The 27,230-nt window shown below is 45.5% G+C and overlaps 1 protein-coding gene and 1 long non-coding RNA gene across 4 annotated transcripts in view; one reads left to right on the top strand and one right to left on the bottom strand.

Moving 5' to 3' along the window:
- PRKCE (protein kinase C epsilon) overlaps positions 1-27,230 on the bottom strand; it is a 549,400-nt gene that overhangs the window by 295,541 nt on the left and 226,629 nt on the right. The gene's annotated exons all lie outside the window — the stretch shown is intronic.
- Positions 2,075-25,291, top strand: LOC143660784 (uncharacterized). Of its 2 annotated transcripts, none has more exons than XR_013164250.1 (3): positions 2,075-2,127; positions 4,792-4,957; positions 24,911-25,291. It is a non-coding gene; the product is annotated as an uncharacterized LOC143660784 (long non-coding RNA). The 2 variants fall into 2 exon arrangements; XR_013164249.1 differs by lacking the exon at positions 24,911-25,291 and adding an exon at positions 8,243-8,519.

Raw genomic sequence — 27,230 nt, 5'->3', positions numbered from 1 at the left:
GTTCCTTTGTCATCCTAAGGAAAAAATGCACAACAAAACAACAAGCAGCAGCAGCCTACATAGCAACAAATCTTGAGACTTACCAGCGACCACAGCACATCTTTACTCTGCCTAAATATTCTGCCAATCATAAATTGTTGTCATTGTCATTATTTGCATTTATCAAAGGAACAACCTACAACTTGAAGAAGTTAAGGTAACAGAACTACCACTCGGTCATGCAGGACTCAACCAGGCCCAACCCAATCCCCATGTCCAGAGCCACTGCCCCACACCTCCATCTTCCTTGGAGCCAAATGGCATTAGCAACCCCATTATCCTTTGGCCTGGAGGATTCCTAAAGCCTCCGAAAATGGACTGAGAGACTTTGAGTGGCCATCTAATCAATCCATCTTTCTGCCTCCAAGCACGGCTCACAAAGGAGATCCTTTAACAGCAATTTCTCATCTGGTCTCCAGGGGTTAGTAGAAATGGGACCACGTGCAGCCCAGGGGCATGACCTCTCTGGAAATGGAGAGTCACAGCTGCTTCAAGCCACATTTGGGATTTGTTGACCCGTTATCCCCAGAGACACTGCAGTCCTCTGCCTGCACAGCGCAGTGCTTCTGAGCCAGCCAAACACACACCATCCAGCATTGTGCAACCTTGGCTACCCATTGCCTATCTGCTTAGTATGATCTGTCTTGTGAGAAGAAGTCAGGGGTGGGGGGAGGATTGTGTCCTGGGGCTGGAAAGGTGTTGACAAAGAACAGGACATAGCTTTTTTTTTTTTCTTTCTTTCTTTTTTTTTTTAAGCAACCTGTATCTTCCTAATATTGATTGATAAGCATTTGGCCTGGATTTCAGCCAGAGGAAATTTGGAAAGAAGATCCCTTTAGACTGAAAAGACCAATAGTCAGTATCTCTTGGGTAAAGGTGGACAACTCAAGTCTGGGCAGAAGTTTGCAGGAAGGCCCACAGATGTCAGCAGCTCTTCCAATTGGAAAACAGTGGTTCCAGTTTTTTACTTTGTGATCACACCATTTCTTGCACTATTTCCCACTCCCCAGGTTCCCACTCCACAAACTCACCTAACCCACACTCATTCACGCGGTGTGCTGCACAGCCCCGCATTCGGCAGGGGATGCTGTCCGGCACCTCTTGCTCACCATCCCCTGTGCAGCCTCACAACTCCAACCTCCACACTTTGCGCTGTTGTCTTTCCCACCCTTGGAAACTTCTCTTCTCTTCCTCCTTTGCCTGCTGCCCTGAGCACCTCTGATGGGTGTGAAGCAGAAGAGGAAAGGAACTAGTGTTTACTAAATGTCTGCTGTGGGCAGGAGACTGTCCCTGGCTTCACAACAAACATCGTTTCATTTAGTGCTCGTAACAACTTGATTGAGAAAGTATAAAGAAGCCGAGTCTCTGAGATATTAAGAATTTCATCAAAGACCCCAAGTTGAGGAGTTAGGATTTGAACCCAGGTCTCCCTCTGTGCAAGATGCCCCCAGGCTACCCTTTCCATCACACAGGGTGTAGCCCGGTGTAGCTCTACATGAGCAAAACTATCATTTCTGTATGCAAATCTCTCTCCGTTTGATGGTGAATCCTTTCAGGGGAGGGTTTCTATTTCAGCAAGCTCTTTATTCCTCACTCCCACCTCCTGCTCACCCCGTACCCACTTCCCAGGCTCTCCAAATCTGGAACTCAGCACACAGCCACTAGGATTCAAGAAATGTTATGTTCAACTGGCTCACCATGACGAGGGCCCCCAGAGACAGTTTTATGGTAGGACTCCAGTTGTGCATGGTGTCTATTTTTTTTAACAGCAATTTTACAATGGTATTCCTAGAATCATTCATTACAAATGGAACTATAAGTGATTATTCTTAAGTGTTTTGATTTGCTTTTCGGAAAGAAAAAAAAAAAAACAACGCCATGTAGTGTGAGTTTAGGTGTCTGCTCAGACATTCCCGGGTACTTGGCTGGGGTAAGCTTGCTGGAAAGGGCCATTTACAGACATGCCACGCTGTCGCTTCTATCTTGCACATAAGCAGAAGTGTGATTCCGGGTTCTATTTGAGGAAGAATGCAGTAGACCATCTCCATGGCAACCCCAAGCAGCATGTGGAATCAGAGCCTAAATAAGGTATGGGGAAAATTAAGTTGTGGTTGGCCACGCGTCTCTCTCACCTTGCTAGGGGCAGGGAGGGGGAGAGGGATTAAATAATTTAAAGCACACTTTCTAGTCTACTTCCCTATGGTGTTTTGTTTATTTTGTTGCTTTGTTCACTTGCTGTTTTAACACCTTTTCAAACTTTAGAGCACCCTCAGCTCTGCATAATGTAGCCAACATCGTTGCTGGCTGTGGTACTCTTACCTGGTTCGGAACCCCAAGGGGTGGGACAGGGCAAATTAAGACTCAGCATTGCCAAGTGCCCTTAAATATTATTCAGTTATTCAGTATCAACCCTCACAAGACAAGGAGCTTGTTCTCTCACCCGCTGCCTTCTGATCATCAGCAAGCTCTCACAAACTTCACCGGACCTCAGTTTCCAGGGATGATAATCTTTCATCCCACGGTGGCAAGTTCAATATCAAATAAGATAATAACTGTAAAAGTGCTTCGTAAAACACAATAAAATCCACAAATGCAAGGGAATGGTACTATTGTCATCATACAATTAATAAACACAAGATTTAATGCAAAGACGTTGCACTATTCATGACAACACATCTGAGCAAAATTGCTTCTGTTTTTCCCCTTAACCTTTTTCTCAGTTCAAAGAGACAGCGAAAGACAGAAGTTTGTAAGCCTAGCTAGCTTCAAGGTCAAGGCTCGGTCATGCATTTTTACGTGGCACAAAGAGTGGCCAATCGATTGGACACAGAAATCAGATTGCTAAGTAGAAAACTGCCTGAACCGATCACGCAGGGCTCAGCGAAAGGAGGAGGGAGGAAAGAATGTGCCCGTGTGTAGCCTGCTGTGCTCCCTCCTCTCCTCCTCAGAGGACAGTCCTTTGCCCACAAGGAGATAGTGGCAGCGCTGGGAAATGGAGGGAGGTGAGGGGAAATGGCGGGCCACCACGGCCACAGGATTCCAGTGTGCTTCCCTCCCCTGAGTGGGGTGGCCAAGCCTTAAGTGGGGTGGTCACGGCTGCCCATCCATTAGCCAGCCACTTGCCCTCCAGCCCTTATTTCAAATCTAGTGACAGTCGCCCTTCCTGCCTAAAGGACGGTAGAGGATGAAATGAAACATGATCATAGGAAGTGAAAACTGGGAGGGTCATGAGAGATCCCTTTGTGTAAGCTGTTTGATTTTTCAAACATTACTATAGATGCCAGGCAGTTAATATAAATATTAACCCGTCTAATCAGCACCAAAGGCTAGCGAGTGGGTACTATTGGGATGCCCATTTTAGGATGCGCAGCAGAGACCCAGAGAAGATCAAGGAACTATCTCAATGTCATGCAGGTGGTCAAGAGAAGGGCACTGAGACCCCAGGGAGGGCTCGGGTCTGGGCTCTGCTCCCAGGGAGGAGACCCGCGGCTGTGATGGGGAAAGGCGGCCCACAGTCTCCAGCCATCACCCAGCCCGCTGCTCTACCCCCCAATAGAACAATCCATAGAATTCTGAAGTCCACTGATTCTGGGGGGAAAACACAACAGGTGGGACAAGGGAGCCGGGACAAGGGAGCTGGTACTCCATCTCCCCATCACTGCCCCCATCTCTGCGGGCATCAGATGAGGTCCTAGAGAAATTGTTGCCTCCCTGTCAGGGATAAAAGGAGTCTTGTGCAATTTTTTCCCAATCCACAGTATAGGTGTCCCCTGACAATTCTTCAGAGAACACAGTGTGAGGCCTCAGAGATGTTCTCGGCTTCCCAACCCAAACCAACCCAGCACATTCCAGTGTTTCCTCAACATCCACTTTGTGTCTAATTCCTGAAAGTCGCTCAATAGGGGGCTGATTTATTTCTTCTTTTGCCAACTGCCAGTCCACTTAGAAACCTTTTACTCTCAGTCAGATGCTCTGTGATAGCGAGGGCTGATATTTTCTCTCTGGCTTTCTCCTCCACTGCTAATCTAAGCACTTCTAGCATTCCTGTCTTTGGACCTTTGCTCTTCAGCAATGTAATACGCTAGGGGTCCCCTCTGACCCCTTTCCTTTTATCTTCAACACACTTAGACCTCCAAGGCCTTATCTGGAGCCAGCGAGAGGCAGCACCCAGCCCAGCCCCCATGGGGTGCTGAGCGAGAGGCTCCATCATCTCCCAGTCCTCTCCAGTCCCACCCACCAGTCCTCTGGGTCTGGCCGACAAGCGGAGGCCCTGTGCTGTCCCTTTGGGATAGGAAGAGGGCAGAGACCCCACAAAACACTTCCCTAGTCCTGCACAGGGTGTGAGCCATCCCCAGAGCCATTCTGAGAGTCATGAAAGCTCAGTCGGTGCCAGGTTTGCACACTCAGCCAGGCATCAAGGAGGCAGCTCCAACGCGGACCCCCGAGACACGGTGGACTGGCAGCCACAGATCGGGGCCTCTGTAGCTGCCCCTGGTGAGGGGATGCAGGGGAGGGAAGCATATCTCCTAGCAGAGGGTGAGATCAAGGCATAACTCTGGAATCATCATGGCCAGGCCCGTTCTTGGAAACAGATGAAAGATATTCAGAGAGCGCACTGGAACCCTTTGCCCTCCTCCCCATCCCTGAATTAAACTGAACCATGCATAGCACCACACGTAGAAAGGGCCCACCTCGGCATAACTGTGGGCATTTTGGTTTCGTTTTAGTAAATGTACAATTTTAAATCTTCAGACTACCCCAGAGCAACTCTGCAGCTGGAGATCTGCAGGGGCTTAATTAGCCTGCCTCCGGAAATCTGCAGTTTTTGCAGCGTCCTGCCCCTCATCCTGCCGCAGGCAGAGCTGACTGTGCCCCAGGGGCAGTGCCAGACTTAGACTCTGAATCAACGAGGCTACAGGTACTCAAAATGACCAGGGTGCCTAAGAGTCCAGGAGGCTGAGACTCCACAATCCAGCCTGGGTGATCGGCTAGTGGATTTCCCTCCGCCCTTTATGAACATGTCACCGGAGAGGCAGGAGGGCAGGGCACGCCTTGACCCAGTTAATGAGTAGAACTCTTATTTGATTTCAGCATGCCGTCAGGGCAGCATGTCACACTCCGTGCTCGGGACAGGGGACGGGAGGAAGGTCCAAGGGCAGCTTCAGCGGGCATAAGGCCCCCTCATTCTAACCAGCTCCTTACTGTCCCCCCTGCCCCCCACCATGCAAACACGGCACTTGCAAATCCTTCCACTGAGGCTCTTGGACTAAAGACCTTAAAGGAAAGTGTTTCCCACAATGGGAACCACATCTGAACCTATCTGTAATTCTCCGAGTCCTGAGAACAGAGCTGGGAAAGCAGCTCAGGTAAAGACGTGTGTCCATGGGCTCTAAGGGGCAAGGACACACTCAGGGGGAAGAAAACGACTAAACAAACACAAGCCCTTTCTTCCCGCATGTTGGGTTATCAGCGAGAGCGAAGGACAAGCTGAGCTGCCGGAAGGAGGGTGAAAAGAACATGGTCTTTGAGCAAATCTGCAGACCTGGGGTGGCCGCTTCCCTCCTGCACGAACTTGGGCCATTTGTTTAAACTCTGTGTAACTCATGCTCCCGGTCTAGCAATGCCAGCCAGCGTCTTATCTCACAGGAGCGTTGGGAGTGCAAAGACCGCAAAAATTATACTACAGATAATGAGTGTCGGGAATGGTCTGAGAGTGAACAACGGGATACATGTGCCAGGGATTAAGAGCTAAAATGCAACATTTAATAATGGCCAATGAGAACCAAAAATAGATACTGAATTGGTTTTTGAGATGTAGAAAATCCCTTTCTGTATTTCCTATTGTGAATCCGCTCTTCACCCACCCTTCAGTCAACATGCTGTCTTCATGTCACAGCTCTGGAGTTCTCCCCTGTTGCCTTGGCCCTCCGTCCTCTTGCCCCCTGCTCAGTACAGTGCCAGCAGAGGCTTCAGCTGGAGCCCTGATCGGTCCATCTGTCCCATGGGAAGGTCCCCGAGGCCATGGTGGAGGGCCCGGCAGACACCACCCTCTGCTCAGCTTTCAGGAAAGTGTTCAAGGGCTCTGGCACGCTTAAGCTCTGCTTTACCAGATTCTAGGCTGCTTTTAGCTGATTATTCAAGCTGAAGTCTACTATGGGCCATCAACAACCCATTCGGCCCCAGCAAAATGGATTCCAATTCCCCTAGCAATCAGCTCATCAATATACATCATGTTTAGGAGCTGGATATTGATTGTGGAATCTAATGGACTCATTATCCAGGGTTCAGCCTGACCTTTGGAACAACAACTTACTATAGCTTTCCTCTCCTCCCACTACCAGATTCCAAAACCTGAGTAGGGATGGGGTGTCAGAAAATAAGCCAAGATGTTCCTGGGCTTGGCCATAAGTCAAGGATGCTCTTAAACTGGGGTTGTTTCCAGCCGACGTGAAGTAGCCTGTAATCCTGCCTGCCCACCCCCAGCATTATTCTGAATTAACAAGGAGCTGCTGTTGCCATAGGATACAGCAAACCCCAGGGGTGCGATTAACACAGCAGCAGGCAGTGAGCGCTGTGTGCCCTGGGGCCTGCTGAAGCGACTTGAGTCCCTGCCTCTGTCTGTGCATGGTCAACAGGAGCGACAGACTTCCAGACCCCGTGCCCTGGCCCTCCTGCACGCCTCCCCTGCCACCCCCGCCGTCACCCAGGCCTCCCACCGACTCCTCACCCCGGGCCCACCAACACACCTTCACAGCATGGGCGCTGCCCCCCAGCCCCACTCTCTGTCCCTGCTGTCAGGCCCAGGAAAGGTGGGCTTCCGTGCAGAGAGAAGATGGGGTGCGAGATGGAGGAGGAACGCCGATGAGAACACTAGCTACCCAGCAGGTCGTGGGGAGCCCTTTTTCAGAAAGAGAGGCACTTAATCTTTACCCTCCTGATAAGGTCCCTGAGTGGTCAGCGCTGGCCATTTAGTCATCACCACTAAACACAGGGCTAAAACACCTGATGTCCTGGAGGGGAAAGGAAAATACACTACAGCCTCCCCTATGCCAGCCAAACTCTTCTCTCCCTTCTCAACACTTGCATCTCCTCTACCGTCATGCAGTTTTCACTCAGTTTTGTCTCTACATGGGAGATGACTTGGCGTCCTCAGTTACATTTTAAAGTATTGAGAAACTCTATCCTCTTATCTTTTCCCCCATGACAGGTGCCCACCCCCACTGCACCCATGGCAGGCAGGGAATGCAGAGGCCTTTTGGTTTCATGACTTCTAGGAGAAAACACTACTGTTTCTTCCTATGAAGCTACCAGCTTCCTACATTTTCCAGCCAAGTTGACTATCTAGGCTTTTTGGAGGGTAAAAATTTTGTTCTTACATTTGCTTGTTTGTTTTTAAAACTGGCCAAATAAAACACCTCTCATATGTAAACTCCCCCAAAACGAGGAGGATGTGATGAACTCAAACATTAACATAGCAGTGGGGGTGGGGAAGGAGCGCGCAGGTTATTAGGCCATCTCCCAGAGGCGGGTACCTGAGCTCTCCAGAACTGGGAATCTATCCAAGCTACCTTGCCTTGTACTTTAGGTCACTTCCTAGTTTATGCGTCTTGGCTCCCTACATAGAGTCCCAGATTTAGAAAATAAAAATTCAGGATGTCCAGTTAAATTTAAATTTTAGATACACAATGAATAATAATTCTGTATAAGTATGTCCCATGTAATATTTGGGACATAGTTATACTGAAAAATTATTTGGTGTTGGTCTGAAAATCAAATTTATGGTATAAGTAAACCAAAATATACTTAGCCAATCTTTTAAACAAAGAGAGAGAGAGAGAGAGAAAGAGAGAGAGAGATTTAGGCTTTTCCCAGCCATCTCTCTCATTAGCAAGGGTAATCATACATGCGCCTTTTGGGTCCTTGCTGAGTTAGCTCTTACGCATAATTTGATAGAATTGGAACAGCTGGGTAAGAAAAAGTTATATTTCTTAAATTATTGTCATGCACCTTGCCTGGTTGGACACATTTATATCCTACAGCAGTTTATCAGGCTGTCCCCCTCAGTGTACCCTTGCCAGTGGAGATTATTAGAAAAGTCAATTTTTAACTCCAAGAAGTGAATCTCTAGTGATGCAGTTTCAAACAGACCAAAGAAAAGATACCTAAGTCCCCACCCAGCTCACCTCGACTCCTCTCCCTGCAGCCAGGCGGCAGCCAGGCGAGGAGACAGAGTGACCCACGCCACGTGAGTCACGGAAATGCAGACGTGCGACATGTAGTGCCACCTCCACGCGCGCCTCCAGACACATGGCAGTGTTCCTCGGCAGAAGAAATCCTATTTTTCCCTAAAGATGTTCAATGGTATTATTAAGTTCCATAACACAGGGTATTCATCCGTTTGACCTACGTAGATTTTTCAAAAAATAAAAATCTCAAATGACTCACTTCTATTAGTCTGGACAGAGGTCTAAAGGCATACAGGCAGAGGCAGCGTCCGTGGGATACAGTCTGAAGAATGCTGGCGAAAATTAGATTAATGCCAATACTTTCCTATTGAACTAAACAGCAGACAGCTCTCTATATTATTTGGGTATATGTCTAATATAATTTCAGATATTTCATAGGACAGAATATTAATGTATACCACCAATACAATTAGTGCTGGTCATATTTTTCTCCTATGAGCTTGCTTTGAAGGCAGCACACAAAGCTCAAGCGGGTCACCTCTGGTTACTCACAAACACAAACAAATATATATTTATCTCAGGTTTATTTGTCAACAGTGTATATCTTCTCTGCAATCAGCTGAAATATTTGTTTACTGTGCTACCTGGATAAGGGTATAATGACTCAAAATTGCCCATTCCCTTTTAAGGAAAATGCGTGCATTATGCTATTTATCAAAAAAAAAGTCAATTTCTTGATTCAAATATGTAAATCCAATATATAAAAAGCAGAGAAGGGGAGCAGAGTTCTCGCCTGCCATGCTGGAGACCCTGATTCAATTCCTGGAGCCTGCCCATGCAAAAAAATAAAAATAAAAATCAGGGAAGGGGAGTACAGGAAGAAAGCTAAAAGGATAAAAAATAGGCATTTAGTGAAAGTCTCCCAGGTGGTGTGGGAGGTCTGGCTCTGGCATCATGGGATCCACAATGCCATCCTGACCAAAAGGGCCATATATCCAATTCTACAAAGGTTCCATGCACTAGGGTAACTTTCCAGAAACCTACAACATCCAAATGGGTCCCTGGACCAGGTAAGTCCTGAAACCTACAGGGCCCAGCCTCTCCAGAATATCAGCTACTAGTTCCATCTCCCTACCCCATATTATTGACAGCCCCTTTCAACATGAAAAAGTTAGAATGGCCATAGCCCAAATACCTCTAAAGAGTGGACAGAAAGATCAAAGGTGATAGTGGAGTTATAGAGAAGGTAGGGTTTAATGAATGAGTATGATGCTAAATCATTATATTGATATTTCTTTTAGTCTCCAGTATCATAGAGCAGCTAGAAGTAGAAATCTAAAATTGTGGAATTGTAACCCATACCAAACTCTGAAATCTGTTCTACAACTGATTGTTGTGCTGTGCTTTGAAATGTATTGCTTTTTTGTATATGTTCTTTTTCACAAAAAAGAAAAAAAGTCAATTGTGATGATAAAATATTTATTTCTTCTTGCTTCCAATGTTCTGGAGCAGATAGAAGAAAAAATTTGAGATGATGGTATGATCGCTTATCATAAATAGTAGTTACAGGGGTCATGTCATAAATAGTAGTTACAGGGGTCTGTCCTATAACTACTTGCTGAAGAGTGCTTTGAAAACTATTTCTTTTTTCTTTCTTTGCTTTGCATATATGTTATATTATACAATAACAAAGGTTTTTAAAAATATAGACATTTAAGTGTCATATCATCCTTTTAGGATGGCTTAGGGAGACAGGATGGAAGAAAGAACATTTTAAGGTCCTTCCCAGACACAGCCACCCAAAGCCAAGGACTTTCATATCTCTTCCCTTGGATTCTGTGCAGACGACCTAAAGGCAGGTTGGGGATTACTACACCATTGAACCAACCAACAAAGAGATATGTGTGCCTGAAAAGGGGTTACGGTCTTGAACAAGGTAACACAGCCCAGTGGCGGGTGTGAAGCAGAATTAGGTGTTTGAGTGTGTTGTCCAGGGTCCTCCCCCTACAACCTGCAGGGGCAACACTTTCATGGGCGACAGCCAGGTTACATCTAGGATAACCACCTTAAAGGCCCCACCCGAGGGCCTCCTGGTGCACACAGCCTCATCCAGTGAGCCTCAGCCCAAACTCCAGCCCCCAGCAGCCCCTTACCAGAGCCCTCCAGCCTCCTATATTAGCAGCTCCTGCCCCTGTGCCCCATAGCACGCCCTCTGCAACTTCACGTCCTCTGCAACGGTTAATGAGCTGACTCCTGCTTTCCTAATAAACTGGGGTGGGAACCACATCCTCTTCCACTGAGTTTCCCGAGCCCCTAAACATAGCACGAGGGCTCCGTAAAATTTTGTTCAGCGGAGATGGCAAAGCTGACATCACCTATCCCGCATGCCATAGGAGTGACTTTTACTACATGAGAAATAAAACATGATCATTTTACTTAAACTCAGACAAGCATACTTTTCCTAATCAGACTGAAGAAGTAAAGAATTAACTCTGTGTTTCCTGGTAGCCCACAGTTATTCCTTTTTAAATCACCACGTGGTCGTTTTGCCTTGGTGGGCTGCATCATTTAGGCCCACTGTCCAGCCATGACATAAGATGCCAGGCCCACCCTCACTGGAAAGGAGGAGCTTTTTAGTGGTGGTGGGTTTTTGGTCTGTTTGTTTGTTTTCAGAAAGTCTTCCCCCTCCCTTTTCTTTTTTTCTTTTAAGCACCCCGAAGTCAGTACAATTGGCATTAGGCTCACCGCTGCTGGAAAACTTTTCTACAGCTGGGTGTGTTCCAAAGAAACACACCTACAAATTGTAAAGATAAAGTGAAAAACAAAAACAAAACAAAACAGGAGTCAATACCTGAAAATATGCTGAGCACACCATTTATTTTAGAAATACATAAAAATTTCCTTTCTCAGCAGAAACTTGTAAGCATTCCATTCTCCCCAGTATGCCTCCAAATCCTCATGGCTAATGCCCTCACCACGCAACTCTGTCTTCCTAATTCCTAAATTAACCCAGGTAGAGACAGAGATGCATGGGCTCACTTTAAAACCAATATTTTTTTCTACTTAAGCAGAAAGTGAAAGGGAGCTCCTGCGTGCCAGGCAACACGAATTACAGTTTACATACACAGTCAAAACCCACGCTCCCCTTGACTCCCTGAGATGAGGTCATCAGCCCCATTCTAGGGTCCAGCAAACTGCGGCTCAGGTCAGTTAAGTAATTTGCCAAAGTCAGCCCTCCTGGGGGGGAGGTGGCAGCCTGCGAGGTGTCTTACCTTACAAGATTCTTCAGTGTGAATATACCACTCAGATTCTCAGGGCATTCCATCTATCTTACACCTTAACTTACATTTATTCCACTAATTTTTATTGTTTCCTTCACTGGACTCTTACATCTCTCCCTTGAGGTGTCCCCACCTGGCATGCATCAGGTATTTACTGCTCAGCACGGTAATGAGTCCCTTAATCTTCTTTCATCCAACAACCCATTAATTTTATCACTGAGTAAGACAAGTCCCAGGTTTCCCCCACTCCCAGCCCCCAGCACGCCCAGACTGAGTGCTTGCTGGCTAAAATCAGAGCTCTCAGAGAGAATAGATGTTGTGACAGCCCTCTTCACTAGACATATATTTACTGAACATGATTATGGATCGTGAGAAAGGAGAAGAACCCATAAAAATGGCAGCTGCCTGGTGGGACCACTGTGGTGAGAACTTCCTTGGATCGGTTGTCCGCCCACATCATCTCTGTCTCCCCTTGGCTTTTCTCCCTCACCGCAGCCTGGCCCAGATCCACCTGCTTGGAGCCTCTGTGCTCCAAGGATATGGGGGTGGCAGTGGGGACAGGGTTTGCTGAATGCCTGCTATGGACTGGTGCATGGCCTATATGACCTCTGTTAATCTGAGGAAACATATCCACTTACAAATGAGCAAACTGAAACTTCGAGAGGTTGGAAGTTTCCTTGGCTGGAGTCAAACAGCTTAAGCAGAGAGGCTGGGACTATGCCCAAAGCCCATGCCCTGTCCTCTCCAGGGGCCTCGCACAGTGCTAGGCACCCTGGGACCTACAAACAACAAACCAGAATGCTCCTTTGAAAAGAATCTACAATTCAAGTGAGTTTTGCAGTGGGCTCAGGGTTCCCACAAGAGTAGTCCCCGAGGTCTTAGGCTGGAGTGGCTGAGGCACTTGGGGAGGCTCCAAGCAGGTGGATCTGGGCCAGGAGGGGGTGAGGGAGAAAAGCCAAGGGGAGACAGAGATGATGTGGGCGGACAACCAATCCAAGGAAGTTCTCACCACAGTGGTACCACCAGGCAGCTGCCATTTTTATGGGTTCTTCTCCTTTCTCACCGACCCTCTCACAAGTTCTCTGAAGGAACCAGTCATCTTTCTAGTGTTTCTACTGAACCACCAGCTGAAGGTTCTCTGCATCCTCCCACCCATCCCAATTCCTCCATCTTCTTTCTTACTTGACCTTTGGTGTGGATACAGCCTTGAGGGTATGTGAGGGATGCAAGCAGCCTAGATGTGCAGTTCTTTAACATTCTCTGCGCAGCTCATCGAGGCTGATGGGAAGATGGGCAGGAGGCCCAGGCTGACTTTCATGGTGAATTCCCTGAGTCACTGGAGATACTGCTGCCCTTGAGAAGGGGGAGGGAGGGTACATAACTGAGCATTATACAGTTCTGATCACTGTTTCTACAAAAAGCACAATGATGCATATCCAAGTTCCATACTGGTGCAAGCTGTAAGGACAATCCATTTGCTATCAGTATGTGCTGGTATATCTATATCCCATTAAGCAGACAATTTTGCTCATGCACATGCCACTTTTACCTCTGTCTACAGAGATGCATGCTGAGTCTTCATAAAACCATGCTGCTTGAATCTGGGCTAACTACCAAGCATTCTTTTAAAATATGTAGGCACTCAAAGTACATCCAAGGAGCACACACCTGTCACCCAAAGCATTCCATTTGGTTTACACCACTGACAGCAAAAACTTAACCATCCCATCTTTCCAAACTATTTCCCACTCTTCCTCATTCCAGCTTGTCTGATCTACATTCTGTTCTCATCTTATACCTTACACACATTTCTACCTCTGCATTTTATTTTCCTTGTTTCTAAATTTTTTTCTCTGTTCTCTCCTTCTATGAAAAAACAAATAAAAAATTTGTAGTGAGACCCCACATGCCCAGAATGAGAAATACAAAGAATTGTAACACGCTGTCCCATCAGTCTATTCGGACATACATAAGATGTGAAAAGATCCAACGAGCAATGCATACGTGTGCCACAGTTGCTCAGAGAAAGTGGTCACCTTCCTCTGGGGAGGTCAGCATTGATTTGCTAGGTAGATGGGAGTTGGGAGGGCTTCATAGACAAAAGAACTATCAAGGAGCAAAGCAGGAGGTGATGAGCTACAGTTGTGTTCTGGTGCCTGCTTAGTTGGAAAAGAGGGTTTCTGGAATAACAGATAAGACTGAAAATGGAGGCTGGATTCAACTGTGGAAGGCAGGGTCAATGCAAGGAGTTAGCCTTTATCTTCCAGGCTACAGGAGAATCTCAAAGGCTTTGAGCCTCAGGCTTGTTTTGGTAGAGATTAATGCAGCAGCAGTACTGTGTAGGAAGGTCTGGAGGTGGGAGGACTAGAAGCAGGAAATCTGTACAGGAGAATCTCTGAGGCACCTGACAGGTGCACCTGGGTGTGCTCAGTTGCCATGGGAATAGAAAAGCAGGAACAACAGATGCAAATGGTTTTTTCAAGGAAAACGAAGACCTTGTGATCATCTCTGAGCTGAGAAAAAGGGAGAGGAAGCAGTCCAAAATGATGGTGATGTTCATGGTGGGTGCGTATCTCTCTGGGTGCTTAACACCTAAACCCCTTTTCTATTTGGGGGGAGGAGGGTCCCCTATTGCATGATTCTTGATGGAAGGCAGAGCCCCATGCTTTCTACAGAAGCCGAGGGAGCCAGACACTCCTTCCCTCCCTGCACTGTTCAGGCTGTGACCTACCTTGACCAGTCAGATGGTCTCACCCTTGGAGGGGTGAGAAGGCAAAGGGACAGATTTGGATTCAGTTCCACAGTCGTGGCCAGAGTCAGGGGCAGTGGCAGCAGTGACGGTTGGTGATCTAACCAGATCACTTTTGCGGCACAACTTCAGCTTAATCTTCCAGCGACCTGGCAGAATGTGGTTCTCCAGCCACACTCCAGCCTGGTGATTCTTTACAGAGTTACCCAATGAGCTCCCAATAAATAGTCAGAATCATTTTCTGTTGCTGCATACAAAACCCCTGCAGGATAACAATACCAAATCCAATCCATTCTCTAGGCATCTCCTCAAGGTCCTCAACCCCAAATACCCAGACCACACTGACCTCATTCTCTACTGAACGACTCTTGAACATATAGATGGAAACAGCCAGTGGGCATCCAACTTACACTTACTTCTGTTAGCCAGCAGTTCAAGGTCCGCCTGGATTGCACCTGTCAGGACAAGTGTCAGCATCTTTTCTGAAGCCCATTTCTATCTGCCTTCCAAAACCTCACCTTATCCCATCCCCACACACATATGTAGGGTAGGCGTTCAGTATATCCCTGCAAAGTGATCTGAATTTTATTTATTCTAGGCAAAATGTGAAAAGCCCCTCACATGAGTTAAAAGTTTTTATTGCTGCAATGTTTAGAACATTTCATAAAAATACTATGAAATAAAATAAAGAACTTACAGGGATGGAATAAAACATACAAATATTTCTCAACAATTATGACTGTTGCTTCAAAATAATCCAGGGAGAGAGGGAAATGGGGTACAGGTGTACATGAAACAAGACCGGCATGAGTACATAATTCTTTAAGCTAGGAATGGATTCGTGGGGATTTGTTATATTTTTTCTACTTCTGATATTGAGATTTTCTATAATAAAAATGTTAAAAGATTACATAATAACTATCAAAATTAAATGGCAATCCTTGAGAGTCTAAGCACTAATGGAGAGGGGATTAAAATCTCTGATAACTGTGTGATAAGTAATTGCTCCAGGACAGACAGGACTGAGCGCCATATGATTAGGAAAAAGCTGGGATTTGGTAATAATACTAAACTTCCATTTGTTAAAGTGCTTACAGGTGGGGGAAAAAAGGCACTTGAGTAAGAGAATCAGCACTAAAGGATTTGAGCCCAAAGAGAATAGAAGGGAAAGAGGGTGGTACCCATAGCAGACTGGAAACCACAGCAGCTCCAACCCATGTACTGATTTTTATGGTAACTGGAGAAGTGGTTGCCATCATGAAATAACCTTGTTCACATGAGAAACTGGTATTGTTTCCATCATTTTCAGTTCAGTAAGTTAGAGCATCATGTAAAAACTTAGGCACTCAGAAACATGCTCATTACTCTATGAAGACATAACTTCCGCCTTTCAGCAAACTCATTCACTTCTGTAACTCCCATTTCCCCATTACTAGGAAGCCTGTAGATTAATCTATTTAAGACACTCTGGCTTCCTTGGGGAATCCACCCAGTACTAAGAAGTGGAGGTGCACAGTCAGGTTTGGGGGCCTTTCCAAATAGACAGTCTCCTGCTTAAATGCTTAAGCTGAGACTTAAAAACGGATCTGCTTGAGAATGATACGCACACATCCCGTGGACAAACTCTGCCAGATAGTTAAGGTAGAAAATTTAAATCAGTTAAGGATACTGTAAAACATGAGTTCCTCTTTGCAGGTGTCTTCTCCTACCCTCTTCCGCATCATCCGATCTTCAGAGCTGCTTGCCGACTACACTCACACCTGGTTCAGTCCTCAGCCTTACCACGAGGGCTCTGTGCCCCGGCTGCAAACCCTTCTAAGTGGAGGTTACCTCCTCTTGGCCTCGGTGCATTTTATACCGTCGCTTCCCACTCCCCACCCCCAACCCCCAAGACACACTCACCAGAGACTCTGCCCTTATTTTCCATGAGCTAAATACAGTTCCTTCTCTATAACACCATCAGCTGCTCTATCAGAGCAACACAAAGAGTTGTGGCATCTAAATGGTTAAACTTTATTATCTCTGTCATTTCTAATAGCAATCACAAGGCTGCATCCTTGGAGGACCCCAAGGATGCTCTCAGGCCATCTGGATCCGTAGGAGAGCCTCAGTGTGAGGCAGGCCGGTTTCACTGGCCGCTGTCTCCTCGTTTTTGGTTCTCCGTCCTCACTCTAGGAAATCCTATCATTTTGACAATAAACGTTCTTGTTAGAGGCTATTAAAAAGGTCAACTCCACAGAAACAAAAACCTTTTCTCCAAGGTGCTCTCTGGCTTCCTCTTTGAAAGAGCATTTCTCATGTACAATGGGGAACACAACTTCTGCATTTTTTAAACGGGGCTTTCCTGTGGTCAAATAAGTTTGGGGAACCTTGCATGCTGGAGCCCCATCCTGGAGACTCACAAATTAGCATAGTCAAGGCTCTGCAGTTAGGACAATTTTTTAACCCATTGTTTCCCCTAATAGCGCCCAGTGAAACTAAAGCCCTCCTGAATCTACCTTAAGAGGTTGCAGCTACAGCTAAACAGTCCCAAAGAAGCCAAGCAGAAGCCAGAGGACAAATCTGTGGTCTTCTGCTGCATTTAATTCTTTGTCGCCTGTCATCTGCGGTCACCCACCACAACCCCAATAAGATTTGCAGTCATACCAGGCTCTGGCTTTGACCTCGATTCTGCCCTCTTCAGCTGACTCTAGAAATCGAGGTCCATTTCTATTGATCACAAACCACAGGGAATTCAATGGATTGGTTTTTAACATGCATTCTATCCTCTGCCCGGTGTGCCCTCCTGCCCTGTAGTGGCTGGAAAGCTAAAACCACATCTTCCAGATCCCTTACAGCTGAGGGTTGCAGATGTTATTTACGGTCACATGTACTTTCGTGAAACTGGGAAGGCAAAGACCACACTTCAGCAGCTGCTCCTCTTTGCTCAGCAAGCAAAGTCCAGGAGGCACCTAGTTCTTCCATTTTAGCCAAAATTCTAGCATCCAGGTACCAGCTTCAGGAGGCAGGATTGGATACTGGTTTGCTGACACTGATCATAGCAGATGTGGCAGGACTCGGGCTCTCAGTGTAGAGGCTCCTGATCATGGAGCCTCCCAATAGCTGGAATCACACTGTATTTCTGGAGAAGCTGCTTCACAATTGTAGAAGAGGCAGCAGCTTCCTTAATGGGCCGGTTTTATAGTGTGGCTTTGGGATACTCATTCCTGACAGCTTCATCTGGAAACCCATGTCTTCAGAACTCTGAATAATTTCTGAAGCCATTTCATTCCCCGTATAAATCCCTTTCCCTTATTTTGCTAGAGGGGATTCTGTGTTCTGCAACTGAAACTTGATCTACACTCCAACTCGAGCTGTGTCCAGCAAGGATGCTCTCACTTCTCAGTCTCACCTTGATGTGTTTTCCAAACACAGTCACCGACTATGACTCATCCAGATGGGAAGCCTCCTACATGGCCGATTGTAGCCCAAATGCTAAGTGTGTAACAAGCAAAGCTGCCTTTCTGCAACCAATCATCCTCCTGGGTCAGGTCAACACAGATGCCTGACTCCTTCCCAGTGATGATGCCGAAGCTCCTTCTGGAATAACAACTTAATGCTATCAAGTCACTGGAGGTAGAAATCATGTAAAAACCCAGGCAACAGAGTTTACAGGAGGGAGTAAATACACCTGGGTTCTAGTTCCAGCCCACGTTCCTTAACCTCGCTGAGCTGCAGACCTCCGGCTGCCAAATGGGCACAGTGATATCCTCATAGGAAGATAGGAAGGAAGAGAGTAGAGTTGAAAGAGCTTTGGAAAGGCTTTATAAAAAAAATGTTCTACTAAAGGGTGGTATCTGTCACTATTAATATTAATATTATTACGAGCATCCAGAACTCATAATCAAGAAAAGAAGGAATTTTTTCCACGCTTTTAAAGACACTGCTAAATCTTTAATACTCAACTTTTCAGTACACTGGCATTTAGAAACGAAGTTTTATGAGCTTCATAAAAGAGGACTCAAAGTGCAATGCTTCCTTTAGATTACAGCTAAACACTGAAAAGGTTTAAACTAATCATTTCACCGCAATGATTGTCAGGACTCATTACAGGGTCATTGTTTCCATGTCAGTGTTCATTTTATGCTGACCTACAGGCTGGAATATTTCCTATACCCAGGTGGTCCCGGATTTTTACTGTAGCTGTCATCGTTTGTTTTTGTTTTTAAGAATGCATCACTCCAGTTCTTTAGGTTTCTGATGCTACAGAAATCACTACGGCCTGTTTGTTTCACTGTGTGCCTTAAAATGCCATGTTCCCTCTAGCAAATCCTCTCACATCATCTCAAAGCACTGCCCCAAGACAGCAGACAGCGGCAAGGCAGTGGTACCCAGTAGGAGCCAGGCAGTTCTAGCAGGCAGCAGCCAGACAAAGGGTCAGGAGCGGGGAGCTCTCAGCACACAGAGAGGCTGGGGTTAGGAACTGGGACAGCAGAGAAGAGGGTACAGGAACTAACAACAGCTAAAGCTCCCTGGGCTGAGATGACAACCCCCTCACCTTGGGTTCCACGGCCAAGAGCAGAAATGATCCAGCAGGTGGGCCCCAGAGCTCCCGGGCCAGGGCAGATAAGGGTTACACCTGCCAGCAAGAGCTGGGTGGCCGGTAAGAGGCCCGGGTGAGCCTGTGGATGACAAGGGGGTGGACGGCCACTGCAAAGGCTCCAGGCCCCGAAGGTGGGAGAGCCTTCTCTGTCTTCCACCCCTCATCCTTGGGTTGAGGTTACCGAAGAGCCTTTGTTTAAAATAAACAAAAACCTCCCGTGGTTTCTTTCAAAGCTCCCTAGTGCATTTAAAATGGGAGTCAGCTTTTTAAAAGGTCTTAGCATAACATTTTGGAAAAATATTCGCAAACAAATCAAGGCACTTAGAAACCCACAAATCTGTGGATTTTTTTTTTTAACCATGAGAGAAATCATTTCACACTGCAACATGAAATCACAGGAGTGGTTATAACCCTAAAATATTCACTTTAAGATATTTAAAGGGTTTGCTTTAACTAGAGTACTAAACACCATTTGTTGTCAATATCAGGCAAAGAAACTTGGTTAGGCTATAGTTATGCCTTACCAAAATGCCAACCCAGTCAAATGCAATCAAACCATATATTGGAATTCATGTAGCTTAGCTGTTTATTTTTAAATGAAGTTGACCAGGCTTGTTTTGATAGAGGAAGACGTATATTAAAATACACATAGCCACCATCTAAAACCCAATTAATAGCAACAGCTTCCTCCAACAACACTAAAAAATGAGCTGCAAATACAAATGTCCCAGACAGAAGGGATCGGAAAGCAAGGCCTTCTGCAGAGAGCTCTGCTGTATTCTCCAGGATCTAAAAAAAGGAAAGCTTTGTTGGGTTCCTTCCCTCCAAACATACACATCATTTTATCTGCAGGTCACGTGGTGTGATTAAATTTAACTGGGTGGAGCAATGGAAAACCACAATATTAACAACATAATTCTTTTTGAGGGGAGATTTTTTTCTTTCCTGCCAAGTGCAAAAAGAGATCATTCTAAAAGCTCTGAGCCCCTGGGCACTGCTTTCAAACATCCATTTTAAATCCAGGGATACTGAGATATAAGTGCAGCCCCCCCTCACTGTGGCATTTGCTACTAAGGGCTGAAGCGCTGCAAACTACCTGAATCTTCACCATCTGGGCTCTGGGTTAAAGACTATGGCCCATGTATAACAGATGACACCCAATTTACAGAATTATGTATATGTCTGGACATCCATTTCCACCTGCCTATCTTTGTGAGCACACAGACAATTCTGGAAGGATACACAAGAAGAAAACAGAAGTCATCTCTGGGAAGTAGCAATGATGGGGGGGAGGGTCAGGCGTGGGGTGGGCCTATCTTTTCCTTTATTATGCTATACCTTCTTGTACTATTTGGATTTTTACCATGAGTAAGAATTACTTTTTTTTGCATGGGCAGGCAGCGGGAATCGAACCCAGGTCTCCGGCATGGCAGGTGAGAACTCTACCTCCTGAGCCACCATGGCCCGCCCAGTATTACTTTTATAATTGGAAAAACAGCCTTGGAAACATCCTTTAGAAATCACTCTACGAGCCTACGGGCCAGGAACTCTCAAGAGCTCAGCGCCAGCACTAAGCCCTGTCACCAATGAGCTGTAAAGGCAGAAATGACAAGCAGCTGTAGAAATTCCCTCTGGCCTACAAGGCATATAAGCCCTCACTTTATTCCTACAGAGTTGTCGTAGGGGTCATGGCAAGCCACTGCCCAAGACAGTCACTTCTCCCATCTCACCTACACAGAGAGAGCGGTTCTGGAGGCTAAATGGCCTGCTCGGGACCACAGGGTTGAGCGGGGGGCAGGGGGGCAGGCTTGAGTCCAGGTCTCCTTCCTCCCACCACCCTCTCTCCATACTGTAAACAAGAAGCAGGTCCCTTCTGGGTCTTGGTTTACCCACCAATAAAATGGGAACATTTTCATATAAATCTTTTCAATGAGTCAGTAAAGAGGATCATCTCCATTTTACTGAGCAGGCAACAGAACTCAGAGAGGTTAAATAACTTGCTCAGTTACAGGGAGAGAATGTGACCCCAAAACCTCTCATGTACTCCCTAACTTCTATTCAAGGCTGCCTCTCCAGTCTTCCTCCTCTACCTAAAACTGGGCTGGTTTCAGGCCCCCAGATGTTCACAACAGTCCTGGTCAGTGAAAATTTGCACAAAACGGGTGTCCTAGAAAAACTGCATGGCAGGGACGAGGGCCAGATGGCAGGCCACGAAGCCACTCACTCTCAAGCCATTTGCCAAAACACCAGCTCCGAGGCCCTGGATCAACCTCACCGATTCCAAGCTGCTCTGCAGGGAAAGAAACAGCTCTGCAGAACACTGATGATTAAGGAAGCAACCTCCAAGCAAAAATTCCCAGGACCTTTCCCCAAAGCCCAAGTCTGAGCATCTCTCCAGGCCTGGAGGGGGAGGGCCTGCCTCCCGCCCCCTCCCCTGCTTGTGCCATGACCCCACACCCTGCTCCCACAGCGGCTGTGCAGAAGTGGACATGCCAGCCCAGCATGCCCTTCCATGCAGCATGACGGGGAGGCAGGGTGACTCCTCTGTAAGGAACTGACTGACATCACCCACGCAGGGAGGCTAGGGTGGCACTGCCAGTTGTGTGGGCTCACTTTCAGCACAGGCACAAGAATAACTCTAAATGCGTAAAATATAAATTATAAATTTAACTCCTCCCACCCGAAAAAGAAAAAACCCCACACAGATGAGCAATGGGGAGAAACCAATCAGGTTTCTCTGCTCTGTTCTGCCTCCACCCCCAGCTCGACAAGCAGCTCACCCCCAGCAACCTTCCGTGTTCCAGGCTGAGCAACTCCAGCACATCGGCCACTGCCAGCTGAGCAGGTGTACGGGGCCTCCTGCAGCCACTCACGAGCCAGAGAGTAAGCCCTGCGGGCTGCCTCAGAGGCCCCTCCAGAGACTTCTGCAACGCGGCAGTTTTCAGTTGATACAAACTCAATGATCGGTTCATCTCTACAAAATCTAAATCCATACTCGGCTCTATTCATGAGCAACCCGGTGAGCCACCCACAAGCCTCTGAGGAGTGACCGTGAATAGCTAAAAAAAAGTACTAAACCACGAATTTCAATATGTGAGGACTTTAACTTTCACATCCCACTAAGATAGAAGGCACGGGACGCCAACTAATCCTGCAGTGACTGGCCACTGCCAAGGAGTGTGGCTTCAGGCCGGCTCTGCCCGATCAGCACATATCACAAACCTCCACATTTCTTAAGTAGCCCAGCTTTATCAACAACTTCCAAATCCTTCCGAATGGAGCCAGACTTCCCCCACGCAGGTTCGTCCTCCCAGAGGCTGTGACAAAAAGCAGAGCTGCCCCAGAGCCAGCAGGTCCAGAGATGCCTCGGGAACATTTGAAAAGAAAAGTTGTGCACAGCCCGCAGTGCCGGGCTGGCTCACGGACTCGAACTCGTACCGCGGGCTCTTTCCGTGACTTTCTCTTCATTCCCTGCCTCCATTTGGGGACGGGTTTCCGGGGCTCGTTGAGAATTAGACTCATTTTCTGATAAATCAGTAAAGAAAAATAGCCACCAAACAGGAAGGTGAAGAAAAGCATCTGGGAGAAAACCCACTGGCGAGGATGGTTTATTCTGTTGTCTTAATTTTCCAACCACTTTTCCTTTGAGCAGTTGAACACAAGTCCCTACCGCAACTTTTTATTCTGAATCCCAGCGGCTGTAGGCAGGTGGAATCCACAGAGTATCACCTCCAGTAACATCATATCCGAGGGCTCTGCCTCAGACCACTGTGTGATTCAATCCTTAGAGCAGCGAAGGCGCCTGAACAGCTTCTACTGGAGGTGAATCGCCCCCCTAATTCAGGATTCCAACTCCGTAGGTTATTATATCACCGTGCAAAGACGAAGGCACAACAGCAGGTGAGATAAGTTACCAAAAAAGAAGAAACAGTTATATTAACTTCATCTCTAAGCCTTGAAAAATACCTATGTTTTGTTTTCTACTTCTTTCCACAGAAACACCTTTCCTCTTCTGCTGGTCAGAACTCACACACTGGCTTTTTGGGGATAACTTATGAACCCGAGGGCAGGCAGGGAGTGTCTCACTGTGGCTCTGGGCTCTTCAAAGCCCAGAGCTCCTTCCATGAGAGAGGGCCCCAGCCTCTGGGACGGTGACAGCTTCTGGTCTCCAACTAACCTACACTATTGCACACAGCACCGGGAAGCCTTAGAAAAGCCACTTACGATTCATTCTTGTTCCTTTCAACAAGGGAGCTTAAGACTACGAACCTAGCCATCAGGGCCAGGGGGACTGAGTTCAAATATTGGCTCTCACTGTATGACTTAAGGCAAGTTACATCATCACATTGGGCCTCAGTCTCCTGATCTGTATAAATGGGGGTAAGAGCACTTACCACACAGTGTTCTTGAGATAATTCAAGAAAAAATATATAACGTGATTAAAGCCATTTCTAGGACATAGGAAGCACCAGACAAGTGTTGGCTATTATTATATCCAGTCCCGTTGTACAGTCTGTATCCCTTCAGCTCCAATTATCGCTTCTCTTTTTTTTTTTTTTTAATTAACGGAAAAAAAGAAATTAACCCAACATTTAGAGATCATACCATTCTACATATGCAATCATTAATTCTTAACATCATCACATAGATGCATGATCATAATTTCTTAGTACATATGCATTGGTTTAGAAGAACTAGCAACATAACCGAAAAAGATATAGAATGTTAATATAGAGAAAAAAATAAAAGTAACAATAGTAAAATCAAAACAAAACAAAACAAAAACCTATAGCTCAGATGCAGCTTCATTCAGTGTTTTAACATGATTACTTTACAATTAGGTATTATTGTGCTGTCCATTTTTGAGTTTTTGTATCTAGTCCTGTTACACCGTCTGTATCCCTTCAACTCCAATTGGCCATTATCTTACCCTGTTTCTACCTCCTGCTGGACTCTGTTATCAAGGACATATTCCAAATTTATTCTCGAATGTCTGTTCACATCAGTGGGACCATACAGTATTTGTCCTTTAGTTTTTGGCTGGACTCACTCAGCATAATGTTCTCTAGGTCCATCCATGTTATTACATGCTTCATAAGTTTATCCTGTCTTAAAGCTGCATAATATTCCATCGTATGTATATACCACAGTTTGTTTAGCCACTCTTCTGTTGATGGAGATTTTGGCTGTTTCCATCTCTTTGCAATTGTAAATAACGCTGCTATAAACATTGGTGTGCAAATGTCCGTTTGTGTTTTTGCCATTAAGTCCTTTGAGTATATTCCCAGCAATGGTATTGCTGGGTCGTATGGCAATTCTATATTCAGCTTTTTGAGGAACCGCCAAACTGCCTTCCACAGTGGTTGCACCATTTGACATTCCCACCAACAGTGGATAAGTGTGCCTCTTTCTCCGCATCCTCTCCAGCACTTGTCATTTTCTGTTTTGTTGATAATGGCCATTCTGGTGGGTGTGAGATGATATCTCATTGTGGTTTTGATTTGCATTTCTCTAATGGCCAGGGACATTGAGCATCTCTTCATGTGCCTTTTGGCCATTTGTATTTCCTCTTCTGATAGGTGTCTGTTCAAGTCTTTTTCCCATTTTGTAATTGGGTTGGCTGCCTTTTTGTTGTTGAGATGAACAATCTCTTTATAAATTCTGGATACTAGACCTTTATCTGATATATCATTTCCAAATATTGTCGCCAGACAAGTGTTGGCTATTATTAATTACAATTCCTTAATGCACACTGGCTGGGCCTCCCTGCAGTGGTAGGGCTTCCTGCAGGACCTACCAAGCACAGTGAATACAAAGATTTAAAAATTTCAATAATAGTAATAATAACGAAATTTGTAAATTTCTGACTTGGGTACTTAAAAGTCATCTGTGTTACATATTATCAAAAAACACTGTGATGCTGGGAAATTCTGTCTCCCCATGTTATACCTGCGTGTACATCTAGACTGCAACATTTGCCTCATCATTTGTTTTTCACTTATACAGGACAAAATCAAAGCACAGCATGTTCTATGGAGAGAGCACCTTAATTCTATGATTCTTCTCCCAACAGACACTGTACAAAAAGAGCAGGAGGAGATAAGCACATGAAGTATGCCAGCTGGAGACCCTAAAGGCAAATGCACCCAGCAATCTCCAAAGAGCTGTTCTGCATTCTTAATATTTGATTCTTACTGATCTATGAAAATGTGACAAATAACCAATTGTTCATCTAAATCGGCTTCTTTCTAGGACTGTATTCAAACCGCAATAGGCCTCTGCATCCAGCCAACACACATACCAACACATACTCTGCTGCATTCATTTTTCTAGAGCCCAGCTATTTATTTTGGACCTTCTAGGAGCTGGTCACCATATGAGACAATGGTCTAGATTCACTCCTGCTCGCACACAGCCATCTAGGGAGAAGACAGATGATTTGAATCATAAAAATAAATTTAAAATCACAAATTGAGATTCATATCATGAAGAATAGAACAGAGTTATTAGAAAGTAAAACGAGAAGGCCTAATTAAGATCAGGCCCCGTAAAGTCATTACATATGAAGTAATAGTCAAAGTAAGACCTCCAGTTTCTGGAATGGGAGCTAGGTTATTTAAATCAACTATACACTAAAACTAACAGCCCAAAAAATGCTAGGTGAAATAGCTAAAATTCATCTTTAAAGCATCAAAGAACAGAGAAGATACTTATGAATAAACAAGACAAATGGGAACCCAGGGAAGCACTTTTGCCTGGAGAGCATTTGCTAACCTTGGAAAATTAAAGTTTGGTTTGGAAGATCTTTCAAGATGGGGACAGAAATAAAAGATCTCAAAGAAGGGATCCAAATGAAAGAGGCTTCCCTCAATATGCTAGAACCCAAAAGGACCCAAGCCTCAAGATAAGGATGAAACAGAAATAAACTCTCATGTAGATTTGTAAATTGGAAGCTTCCAACTTGGTTGAGATGGCTCTGGACTACCAGATACCCAGTAGAATCAAACCCTGGAGAAGGCAACTTCATAACAGGTCACAAATGAAAATTTCAAGCACAATCAACAGTACAAAGATAATCAAGCCTACAAGGAAACAAGATACCATGAGCAAGAGCCAGCCAAACAAATAAAATAACAAGAACAGAATGTAAAAACTTCAGGTATTGGAATTATTAGACTATAAAACAACCATGCCTACAATGTTAAAAGGTACAAAAAGATAAATTTGAAGCTATTTGCCAGGAACAGGAAACAATAAAGTGACCTAGCAGATTTTTAAAAGAGCCAAATAGAATTTCTAGAAATAAAAGCACAACACCAAAATTTTAAAGCACAATAGAAGAGTTTAGTAGTAAATTAGATTTAGCTAGAGAGAGATTTGAAAAGTCAGAGGAAATTATCCCAAGTGTATCTTGGAAAGACAAAAATATGAAAAATACCAAAGAGAGGGTATAAAATATAGAAGAGGAGTGAGAAGACCCTATATGTCTTTGTTGTTTTCTTCAGGGTCCCTAAAAAATGTTTCTCCTTGTCTTTGGTGTTGTGAATTTTCATAATAGTGTGCTGGAATATGTCTTTTAATTTTTCCTTGTAGGAAAAAAGACCCAAGCCAGAGAGTCGGAAGGAGACAAAGAGCCTGGAAAGAGTGGCAACTAGCATCTGTCTCAGAGGAGAGGGACGAGTTGGAAAATAGCTCTGGGAAGCACTGCTCAGCTGTGGGGAGGACAATTCAGGAGCTGGCAGCTCATGCCAGGCTGAGCACCCTCCTCCCTCCCTCAGCCTCACAAATGGTAGGGTGGAAAGTGGGAGCACAGCACACACTTTTCAGTTCAGGACAAGCCAATGCAATGGCAAAAGCCCCTCAGCTTCCTGAAGTTGTTGTTGAAAGACCAACATGGCAACCCACCCAGCAATTTGGAATTCAGTACATGGACCATAGAGTCTTATAGGCAGATAAAGCAGAGAAGAGGGGAGAAAAAGGACGGCCCCAAAGATGCCCAGCATGAGAATTTGAAAGAGAGAGGTCTGGGACAACTTCAGATTCATAAGAAGGAGGTTATTACACGGTGTGATTTGATAGAACTTTTTTGAAAATCTCTTCAGTGCCAGTTCCTCCAACAGGCACATCCCACATACTTTCCATTTATCCTCCCAGCATCACTGAGGTGGGAATTACTACCCATTATATAGAGAAGAAAGTTAAGAATGTCATTTGCCCAAGGTCTGTCTCCCTCCAAAACTCTTCATTCTTTCTACAATAACTCAGTCCCTCCTTCTAGACTGAAACCAAAAAAAAAAAAAAATCTCCTCCTTGACCTGAAACCCATGATGAGAGGCTCAGTTCTCATGGGTTTTAGGTGTCCCTAGGTAAATGCTGCTGGGACCTCACCTTAA

Source organism: Tamandua tetradactyla, chromosome 17, assembly GCF_023851605.1.
Source record: "Tamandua tetradactyla isolate mTamTet1 chromosome 17, mTamTet1.pri, whole genome shotgun sequence".
In the NCBI taxonomy this organism is placed as follows: domain Eukaryota; kingdom Metazoa; phylum Chordata; class Mammalia; order Pilosa; family Myrmecophagidae; genus Tamandua; species Tamandua tetradactyla.
Note: the sequence above shows the minus strand (reverse complement) of the source record. Positions and strands in the feature narration are given on the sequence as shown.